Genomic DNA, 10805 nt, shown 5'->3' with positions numbered 1-10805 from the left:
GGCCTCTTGCATGCTACGCAAGTGCTCTACCACTGAGCTGCACCTCCAGCTCAAGGTGATGTATTTTCATTTAATTAATTAACTTTGATACTGGGGATTGAAGTCAGGGGCATTCTACCTTTGTGCTATACCCCCATCCCTATTTTATTTTTCATTTTGAAGCAGGGTCTCACTAAGTTGCAGAGGGCCTCAGTAAGTGGCTGCCTCAAACCTGCAGTCCTCCTGTCTCAGCCTCCCAAGTACAGGGAGCACAGGTGTGTGTCACCATGCCTGACCGGCTATTTCTTAAAAGAAAGAAAGAAGAAGGGAGGAGGGAGGCAGGGATAAAAGGAGGAAGGAACAAGGGCTGAGGGAGGGAAGGAAGGAAGGAAGAGGAAAAGGAAAGGAAGGAGGGATGGAAATGGAGACGACCAAGGAGTGACATGGTGGTGGTTAGTGGCAGTGCCGTCTGGTTATAACTTGTCTACTTTTTCTCAAGCTGCCGCTTTCACTGGAGCATCAGACAGTCATGGATGATCCAGAAGTAAAAACTCTAACAGGGCCAAGGAAAAAAGTGAGGGGGGAGAAGCACAGCCAAAGGGTGGAGCTATACATTCTTTCACTTATTTTCCAGCCAGAGACCACTTGGTGAAACTGTTTACATCTTCTTTTGCTCCAGTTTTTCTTTGTATGATGTCCATAAAACACAGGCAAGACAGCCTAAATGTGGTTTGTGATTTCTTTGAAGGTACCTGCCTAGCCTAACACGTGACGCACCAGCAATGAATACAGGTTTCTGACTCCGAGACTTTGCATTGCTCCCTGGGTTCCTTTCATTTGGTTCCACAGCAGTCTCTGTTATGACATTCCTTGGCCATGGCTCAGAATCACCACTGCTATGTCCAATCTGAAAGCCAGTGGCAGGAATACCAAGTTTCCTCATTAAAACTTTTCATGTCTCCCCGGTTACCGAGGCAGGGAGGGACTGACTGCCAGGCACAAAGATACCCAGGGAAAAGCAACCTCAGAATATTTGACGGAAGTTCCAGCAGAAGTTGCCTCCTAAAGAACCTGCATGCCCATTAATTGTATTAAAATACTGCACAAAGAGGCAAAGTCTAAATACAACATCTCATGCCCAAAATGGCTCTTGGAAAAGTTGTTGTTGAGGAGAGATTCAGCCAATCAGAGTTTTTTCTGATGATGTCATACTCAGCAAACAAGTTTTACTGGTAGGAAAGATCTTAGGTGTTGTGAGGGTGTAGAGTTTCCAGTGTAGCTTGGGGAAAATTGTCTGTGGCTTCGTTGAAAGTTCTCCTGAATTCCATTGTGTTTATATTTTCAACCAAACTGAGCCTGTATTTAGCCTTTGCTAAAAATGGAGGAGCCAAGAAACTTCCTTTTCCTTGGATGTTCAAAGCTGCCGATTCCTCGGTGTCTGCTGTTTTGCTGGTGTCTTGCATCACGGCTGTACATTTCTTCCAGAGGCCCCAGGAGGCTGCCCAGCAGAGCACCAGTGCACGACAGTGAGTAGGAAACCAGGCCACTGCAGGTCAGGCGGGAGAAAGGAATCTCTCGGGTGGGGAGGAAGTCAGAGAGCCATAGCTATGCATGCCTGTATTTCCATTTGATCAGTTTGCAGGCACACGCATGCTTTAAGTCCTATGCATAGAGATGCAGCACTAAAAATAGCTCAGCCCTTACTTCCCTTCTTCCAACATCATCCCCAGCTCCAGTGCTTTTCCTCCCCCAGACAGAGGCCCTGCTGTCTGCCAGCCTGGGCTGGAATTAGCACATCCCTGCTGGTGGAGGCTCAGGCTCTCTCTCGGCAGTTGTGATCCCTGGCTACCTGCACCCAAGAGGCCAGCTGCACCCACCCTTAACCTTGTATTCAAAGGATGTCATCCCGTGACTCACACTCTCTTTCTGTTATTTCAGACAGCAGGCGGTTCCTGCCCCAACCACCTTTCCTCCACACCCCTTTCCCTCTGGATAATCCGTCCCACCCTCAGCTCAGCCAGGAAACCTCAGACTAGCTCCACCTGCCTCCCTGCCCTCCCATCCCTCCAGTCGGTCTTCTCCCAGCTTTTATCTTTGTTACTCTCTTCCCAACTAAGTGACACTTAATTATGGCTCTCTCATGGATAATTAGGTTTGTGTATTTCAGCTCTTTGAGTTCCAGGGACCACCTAGAGCTGCTCTTTGACTTGCACCCTGGGACATAATAGAAACAGCACTGAGCCTGGACTCAAATGCCCTAGGAATCAAAGCAGCGATAATAATACCTATGCTGCAAAGATTTTATAAGATTAAATGAAATAATATATACTTGGCACATAAGAGCTTGGTAAAGATTTGTTAAACCTGAATGAAAGAATGTACATGCTTGATGGGCTGAGGATGTAGCCCAATGGTAGAGTGTATGCTTAGCATGGGGGAGGCCCTGGGTTTCACCCCAGCACCCACACAAGACAAACAAAGCACATATGGTGGCGTACACCTGTAATCCCAGTACTTGGGAGGCTGAGACAGAAGAATCACAGGTCTGAGGACAGCCTCAAGATTAGTGAGACTCTCAGCAACATAGTAAGAACTTGTTCCAAAACAACAACAAAAAATGTTTAGAGTTCTGGGGGAATACCTTTGGGTTAAATCTCAAATAATGCACACACACACACACACACACACACACAGGAATATGCATTATGCTTTAAAGACTACCCTTCCAAAAATTTATACATCTGTATAAAAATATGTATATATCATTTTTTTTGTGGTGCCAAAGGGCATTCTACCTCTGAGCTATACTCCAGCCCTTATTTTTTTATTCTTTATTTTGAAACAGGGTCTCACTAAATTGCAGAGGGTTCATTAAGTGGCTGAGGCTGGCTAAGAACCTGAATCCTCCTGTCTCAGCCTCCCAAGTACTGGGATTACAAGCATGCACCACCATGCCTGGCTTTTATTTTATTTTTTATTGTGAAATAAATTCTTGCTAAGCTGCCACATGCTGGCTTTGAACCTGCCATCCTCCTATCTCAACTTCCCAATACTGGAATTATAGGCATATGCTAGTGTGTGTGTGTGTGTGTGTGTGTGTGTGTGTGTGTGTGTATTTCTCCCAGTTTCTAGTACCTCTGAAGATGAGGACATTTAATAAGTGCCAACTGAGCCTGGTACAGTGGCACATGCCTATAATCCCAGTACATGGGAAGCTGAGACAGGAGGATCACAGATTCGAAGATAGTCTCAGCAATTTAGTGAGACCCTGTTTCAAATTAAAAAAAAAAAAAAACTAGGGCTGGGGAGTAGGTTGGAAGTAGAAAGCCCAGGGGTTCAATCCTTAGTACTACAACAAATGAATAAAAATAAATGCCAACTGATACATCTTTTTTCAGAGACATAAAGATTTATTTAGGAAAGTAAGAAATACACATTCAAAGGAGAATGCAGTAATCCAGTACCTGGGAGGCTGAGACCAGAGAATTGCAGGTTCAAGGCCAACCTCAGCAATGTTCTGAGACTGTCAACAACCTAGTGATAACCTGCTTCAAGACCAAAAAATGTGGCTGGACGTGGTGGCGCATGCTTATAATCCCAGTACTTGGGAGGCTGAGACAGGATCACAGGCTCAAAGCCAGCCTTAACTACTTAGTGAGGCCCTCCACAACTTAGGGAGACCCTGTTTCAAAATAAAGAATAAAAATCAGGCTGGGGGTATAGCTCAGAAGTAGGTTCCATCTCCAGTACTACACATACACACAAAAAGTATAAAGGTAAAGGATCAGGAGTGTAGCTCAGAAGTAGAATGCCCTTGAGTTCAAACCCAAGAGAGAGAGAGAGAGAGAGAGAGAGAGACAGAGAGAGAGAGAGAGAGAGAGAGAGAGGATGAATAATGCAGAACGCCTCAGAGTGAGAGAGGCACACACCTTAACTTCTAGAATATCTCTTTGGATCAGGAATCCTTATCACATAGGTAATTTTGGACATTGGCAAGTCAAACGACAATGAGATGACACCATTTGTTACTCCAGCGTGGACTCTTCGCCCCAGAGACTGGGAGGGGATGTGGGCTGCCTCCAGTGATACATTCAAGATCTCCAGGGGCACATGGTGATGCTCTACTTGTAAGGACAAAGGACCTTTGTCACCTACTTCCTCCTACTCTTTTGGCGTTCTTACTTTCAGCGCTGACATTCCACTAATTAATTCCTTCCGAGGTGCTAACAGATAAAGCTTGTCTGATGAGGTGTGAGCTGATAATGAGCCAGGGCCAGCCTGACTTGTTTTGCCAGACCTCCTGTCACACTGTTGCACAACCCTTCAGAGGTCCCAAGAAACGGTTTACATGGGACAGAAAGGAGCCAGAGGGGATGGGGAGGAGCTCAGTGGTGTATCATGTGCCATGTCTTGAGTTCAATTCCCAGCATCAAAACAGATTGAAGAGAGAGAGGCTGGCAGTGCGGGTCACCCTTGAGGCAGTTCAGACCTGAGGCCAGGTCTCACACCCTTTGGGTCCTCACTGATATCTTCACAGGCTGCCAGGATGCAAGACCACAGCAACTCAGTGTATGGGCATCTCACAGCCTCCCACCCACAGCGCTTCTTAGCAGCTACTTTTTGTTGTTATTGTGGTTGTGCTTTTTATTTTTGTACTGGGGATAGAATCAGGGTCATTCCACCTCTGGGCTATACATGCATCCCTTTTTATTTTTCATTTTGAAACAGGATCTCACTAAGTGGCCAGGGGTGTCTCTAAGTTGGTGAGGCTGGCCTGACACCTGCAATCCTTACATTTAATCCTCCTAAGTACTAAGATATAGGCATATGCCACCACACTTGGCTTCTGGAAAGGAAATGTTCAGAAATCTAATCCTCTTCATTTTCAATTAGTTTGGGAAACTTAAAACACATCCCTAATCACTGTTCATATGAGCCTCACTGGAGCCATATTAGAATTTGGAATCTTTGACTTCTGGACTAGAACTTTTTCTCCATACCTTGCTGACCTGGAACACCAACCTGTTAGCAAAAAGGAGACATGTAGCTAAGGAGGCAAAAAATTTAAACTTTTTTCAAAATACCATGTGTGTACGTGTGTGTGTGTGTGTGTGTGTGTGTGTGTGTGTGTGTGTTACTGGAGATTAGACCCAGGGACATTCTACCTCTACCTCTGAGCTACACCCCCAGTCCTATTTTTATTTTTATTTCAAAACAGGTTCTCACTAATTTGCTGAGGCTATCCTTGAACCTGTGACCCTTCTATCTCAGCATCCTGAGTATAAGGATTACAGGCTTACACCAATATGCCTGACTCTTAAAAATACCCTCCCTTTTTCTTACCCTTTCTCCCTCCTTTCCTTCTTTTTCTTTTTTTTTTTTTTGTTGTTGTTGTTGTTGTTGTGGTGGTGGTGGTGGTGGTACTGGCGTTCCTGGAAGCCTTTCTACTTCCAGGCTACACTCCCAGACCTATTTTTTATAGTTTTTATTTGGAAACAGGGTCTCTTAAAACAGCGAGGCTAGCTCCAAATCAGCACGATCCTCCTGTCTCCGCCTCCCAAGTGCAGGGATTACAAGTGTGCGCCACCACACCCGGCTTCCCTCCTTTCCTTCTGTTCTTCCTTTCATACTGGGAACTTAACCCAGGATCATTCTACCTTCAAATTCTACCTTAAAATTACACCCCAGAACTATTTTATCTTTATTTGGAAACAGGGTCTTGCTAAGTATCTTGATAGCCTCCCTAAGTCATGACGCTGGCTTCGAACCTGTGCTCCTCCTGTCTCAGCCTCCCAAGTACGGGGATTACATGTGTGCACCATCATACCCAGCTTCTCAAAATACCTTCCAAGGAAACAAAAGGTAAGTGTTGAGTTTTTATGCAAGGTACTCAATAGACCGATCATGTTCATGCAATAAGTGATCATTTGGCCAGTCTGTGTGATTTCTCCCACCCTTCTTCTCTGTGTCAGTAGCTGATGGTACTTCTCTACCTAAACATGCCAGTCCTGGTGGGGAAGAGCAGTGGAGGGGCCTCGTTACTATGCAAAGCTGTCTTGGAAAAGCCAGACTCAACTCTGCACAAGTTTTACCAGCAGACCCGGCTTCATCAAACCTGCTCTGACTCTGCTCTGACTGCCTTTGATCCATAGACCCAGCTCCACTCTGTTGCTAAGCCAGCACAGATCAAGTTAGGTAAGAGAGAAACTGGATCTTTCTATCCTGGTCTTGGTCTTCACTTCCTCAGAGGCAAGATCCTAGACAGCCACATACCCCCCAAATCCACGCCCTCCCTTCCTCCTTCAACCTTGCCTGAAAGGACAAAGCATTTTCCTTTTCTCCTGGGAATACCAATTCTCCTTTTGGAGTGGCACCTGCCTGAAGCCATGCTCTTTGGTGGGACCAAATCACAGTGCCTCTTGTTAGACCTCTCTATCATGGAGCTGGCCTCTGCCCTCATTACCCCAGCCACTTGCTAAGATCCTGAATTGACCCTGCTCTACCACACTTCTATGGCCTGGCCCAGTCTACACCTGGCCCAGTGCTTGCTTCAGCTCGGGTTTCACCTTGCAGCCCTGGTCCCCTGGTTTGGACTATGGGCCACAGTACTGCTGGGTTGGTTTCTATTGTCTGTCTTAGCCATGACTATTTAGATCAAAATGACTAGCACCACAGCCTACTGTTGAGAGTGAGACTCACCTGGTAGCTCCATTTGAATCAAGTCGCTCAAGGCTCACTCCCACCCTCACCCTATGCTCTAGGCTGTCTTGTCCGACTTCCATGCCTGATTTTTGTCAATAACCAAACTTGGCCAATCTCCCTAACTTTTTTCATCCTATTTGATTTTTTTAAGAGAAATATAATATATATTTAGAGAAGTAGGGTGCATTTTAAGAGAAGGCTATGATAAAGGAGTGTGTTTCAGAGAGAAGGTCTGGGCTGGTTCATTTCCAGAATGTGTATACCAATTTCTCCAGCACCATTTATTGAGAAGACTGGCCTTTCTCCAATGTGTGTTCTTAGCACCTTTGTTGAAAATCAGTCGATTGCACAGGTATCTTTTTATTCTGGAGTCTCTATTGTGCTCCATTGGTCTATTTGTCTATATTTATGCCAGTACCATGCTGTTTTAATTACAATAATTTTAGCATATTTTTTCTCTTTCATAACTTTCTACTTTTATTCATAATGTCTCTCTTATCTAAAGGTTAACAGTAGTATCATATGATTATATATTTTTACAGGGTTTTTTAAAATAAATTTTTATTGATGCATTGTGGTCATACATCTTAATGGGATAAAAAAAATTGTGTAGATATACATGCACACATCACCCAATCAGCCCCTACCCAATCCTTAACCCCTTCCCTCCCCCTCCCTCCTTCCCATGCTTGGTTTCCTGATTGACTTTGATATGTTTAAGTGCATCATGTGCTTTAAAGAGTTGCCCTCTTCCCCCTCCCACCCCTCAGATAGGTCACCTTAATTGCTCCTCTATAGGGTCCCTTCTTCATCTAGAGTTCCTCCTGTTACTCATTTCTCCCTAGTTTTTGCACATTAGGAAAAGCATCTGATTTCTTATTTTTTGTGACATTTCACTATAAATGCCATAATTTTGTTCTCCTTAATGGCTGGGCAAAATTCCATTGTGTACACATCCCATAGTTTTGTAATCCACTCATCTGTTGAAGGACATCTTGGCTGGTTCCACAGTTTGGCAAAGGTGAACTGTGCAGCTATGAACATGGTTGCTCATGCATTAGTTTGGTATTTTGCTTTTCATTCTTTTTGGTAGATACCAGAGTTGGTATTGCTGGGTCATATGGTAAGTTCATTTTCCCTCTTCTGAGGACCTTCCATACTGTTTTCCAAAGTGGTTGCACCAACTTGCAATTCCACCGACAACATATTAGAGCTTCTATTTCTCTACATCTGATCAATTACAGTTTCTTTCTTCCTTGGAAGTCCTTCTTTTAATTTCCACACTTATTCCCACTTACTGAAATCCTGAAAGCCAGAAAGTGAGTAACTTTGACAAGATGATCCACTCACAACCAATTTTTTTTTTTTTTTTTTTTTTTGGTGGTTCTGGGGTTCCTGGAAACCCTTCTACCTCCAGGCTACACTCACAGACCCATTTTTAAATTTTTTTGGAAACAGGGTCTCCTAACCCAGCGTGGATAACTTCAAACCTGCGTGATCCTCCTGTCTTTGCCTCCCAAATGCGGGGATTACAAGTGTGCACCACCATGCCCGGCCAACCAATTTTTTTTTTAATAGAGGTCACTTGGATCTGGGAATCTGCTGAGAGATGAGGTGAGTCAGCAGCAGCTTCTAGTGCTTTCTGGTCACACACGCCTGACTTTATTTCTTATTTGGAAATAGGGTCTTGCTAGGTTGCTGAGAGCCTAATTATATTGCTGAGGCTGGCTTCAAACATGCAATCCTCCTATCTCAGCCTCTCAAGTACTGGGATTCCAGGCAGCCACCATCGTGCCCACCTGTGCATATATATTCAAAAAAATCAGTCCCAGCCGGGCATGGTGGCGCACTCTTGTAATCCCAGCATTTGGGAGGCTGAGACAGGAGGATCCGGGTTTGCGAACAGCCTCAGCTATTTAGTGAGGCCCTCTGCAATGCTGGAGGTGTAGCTCAGAGGTAGAATGCCCCTGGGTTCCATCCCCAGTACCGCAAAATAAATAAATATATATATATATATATATATATATATATATATATATATATATATATATATATATTCAGTCCTAAGTTCAATTATCACTTGCCATGCTATAAATTTGAGTTTGGGTTGAGAAAACATTACTACAAGTATATGTGGCTGAAACAGTACTCACTAGTTAGTCCATTTATACCCTCTTCCCTCTCCAATTTCCAAGCAGCTTCCCTGGTAATTAGGTGAGGACTACATGATAGTTCTGTCTAATAAACTAAAGTATCTTCTCCATCACTCTCTTCCGCTGCAATGACCTTGATAGCTCCAAGGTGAGATATAACTTTGAGCCATAAGATAGAAGAATGTGTTTGCTGACCTGCATTGGACTTTACATGAATGTCTTCAGTGTGTGTGTGTGTGTGTGTGTGTGTGTGTGCGTGCATGTGTGTGCGTGTGTGTGCGCGTGTGTGTGCGTGTGTGCGTGTGTGCGTGTGTGCATGTGTGTGCGTGTGTGTGCGTGTGTGCGTGTGTGCATGTGTATGCGTGTGTGTGTGTGTGCGTGTGTGTGTGGTGTTGCACGCTTGTAATCGCAGTACTTCAGAGGATGAGACTGGAGGATTGCAGGTTACAGACCAACTTTAGCAACTTAGTGAGGCCCTCCACAAATTAGTGAGACCCTGTTTCAAAATAAAGAATTAAAAAATAGGGCAGGGGATGTGGCTCAGATGTAGATGTCCCTCGTTTCCATCTCCAGTACCACAGATAAACACAAAAAATGAAGTAAGTAAAATTTATCTTCAATCCTCTTGGCCAGCGATAACTATTGTTAATATTTTGGTGTCTATACTTCATGTTCTTTCTATGTATGTAAAAATATATATGTATGTGCATATATATGCACATATGAGCTGGGCTTGGTGGCATATGCTTGTAACTCTAGTATTTGAGAGATTGAGACAGGAAGATCACAGGTTCATAGCCAGCCTCAGAAACGTAGTAAGGCCCTCTGCAATTTAGTGAGACCCTGTTTCAAAATAAAAGGATAAATTTGGTTGGGGGTGGTGTATCTTGGAGGTAGAATACCCGTAGGTTCAACCCCTAGTGTCATACGTATACAAAACATGTATATGTATATATACATACATATGTATATGCATACGCACATATATACATGTACACATATATGTGTGTATACATGCATACATACATACATACACACACACACACACACATACACAAGCAGATTTAAATATTGTTCTAAAGCCTACTCTTTTTTTTTGCAGAATTGTGGATTGAACTCAGGGGCATTTTACCTCTGAGCTATACTCCCAGTCCTATTTTATTTTGTATTTTGAAACAAGGTCTTACTAAGTTGCAGAGGGCCTCACTAAGCTGCTGAGGCTGGCTGTGAATTTGTGATCCTTCTGTCTCAGCTTCCCAAGTACTGGGATTACAAGTGTGCACCCCCACCCCACACCCCCCTCCTCGGGCTTGTTACCTTCTTTTTATTTGACAACATATCCTGTTCATTTCCCCAAAGAAATAAATATTATTCTATAACACAATTCTTTATTGAGTAATGTTGCATTATTTATGTTACATAATTTATATATAGTCTACTATCTTCCCCCACCTAAATTGCTTCAATAACATTTCTGTTACTTTTCTACATATTTTATCACTTGCTTCCTCTCCCACGCACAGACTGACTCTTAATCATGTCCATTCATAGAATGCAAATGAGATAATTCCAAAATAATAAAAGTAGTCATGAAATTCACAATGTAATATTTTGGGATGGGAACGAGAGAGGCAAAGTTTTTGCAACATATTCATCATCATCTTTATTATTATTTTCTTGGTTTATTTATTTATTTATTTATTTTATTATTATTATTTTTGGTGGTATTGGGGTTCCTGGAAGCCCTTCTACCTCTGGACTACACTCCCAGACGAATTTTATTTTTGGAAACAGCGTCTCTTAAGCCAGCCCGGCTGGCTTCGAACTTGCGTGATCCTCCTGTCTCTGCCTCCCACGCGCAGGGATTACAAGCATGCGCCACCACGGCCGGCCTTTTCTTGGTATATTTAAATTTGTACTACTCTGAGTAGTAATAACCGGCTTAGAGAAGCAAAGGAGATGGCAGGGTAA

The sequence above is a fragment of the Muscardinus avellanarius genome (genome assembly GCF_963383645.1).
Source record: "Muscardinus avellanarius genome assembly, chromosome: 1".
In the NCBI taxonomy this organism is placed as follows: Eukaryota; Metazoa; Chordata; class Mammalia; order Rodentia; family Gliridae; genus Muscardinus; species Muscardinus avellanarius.
The sequence above is the reverse complement of the archived record's forward strand: the minus strand, read 5'-3'. Positions refer to the sequence as shown.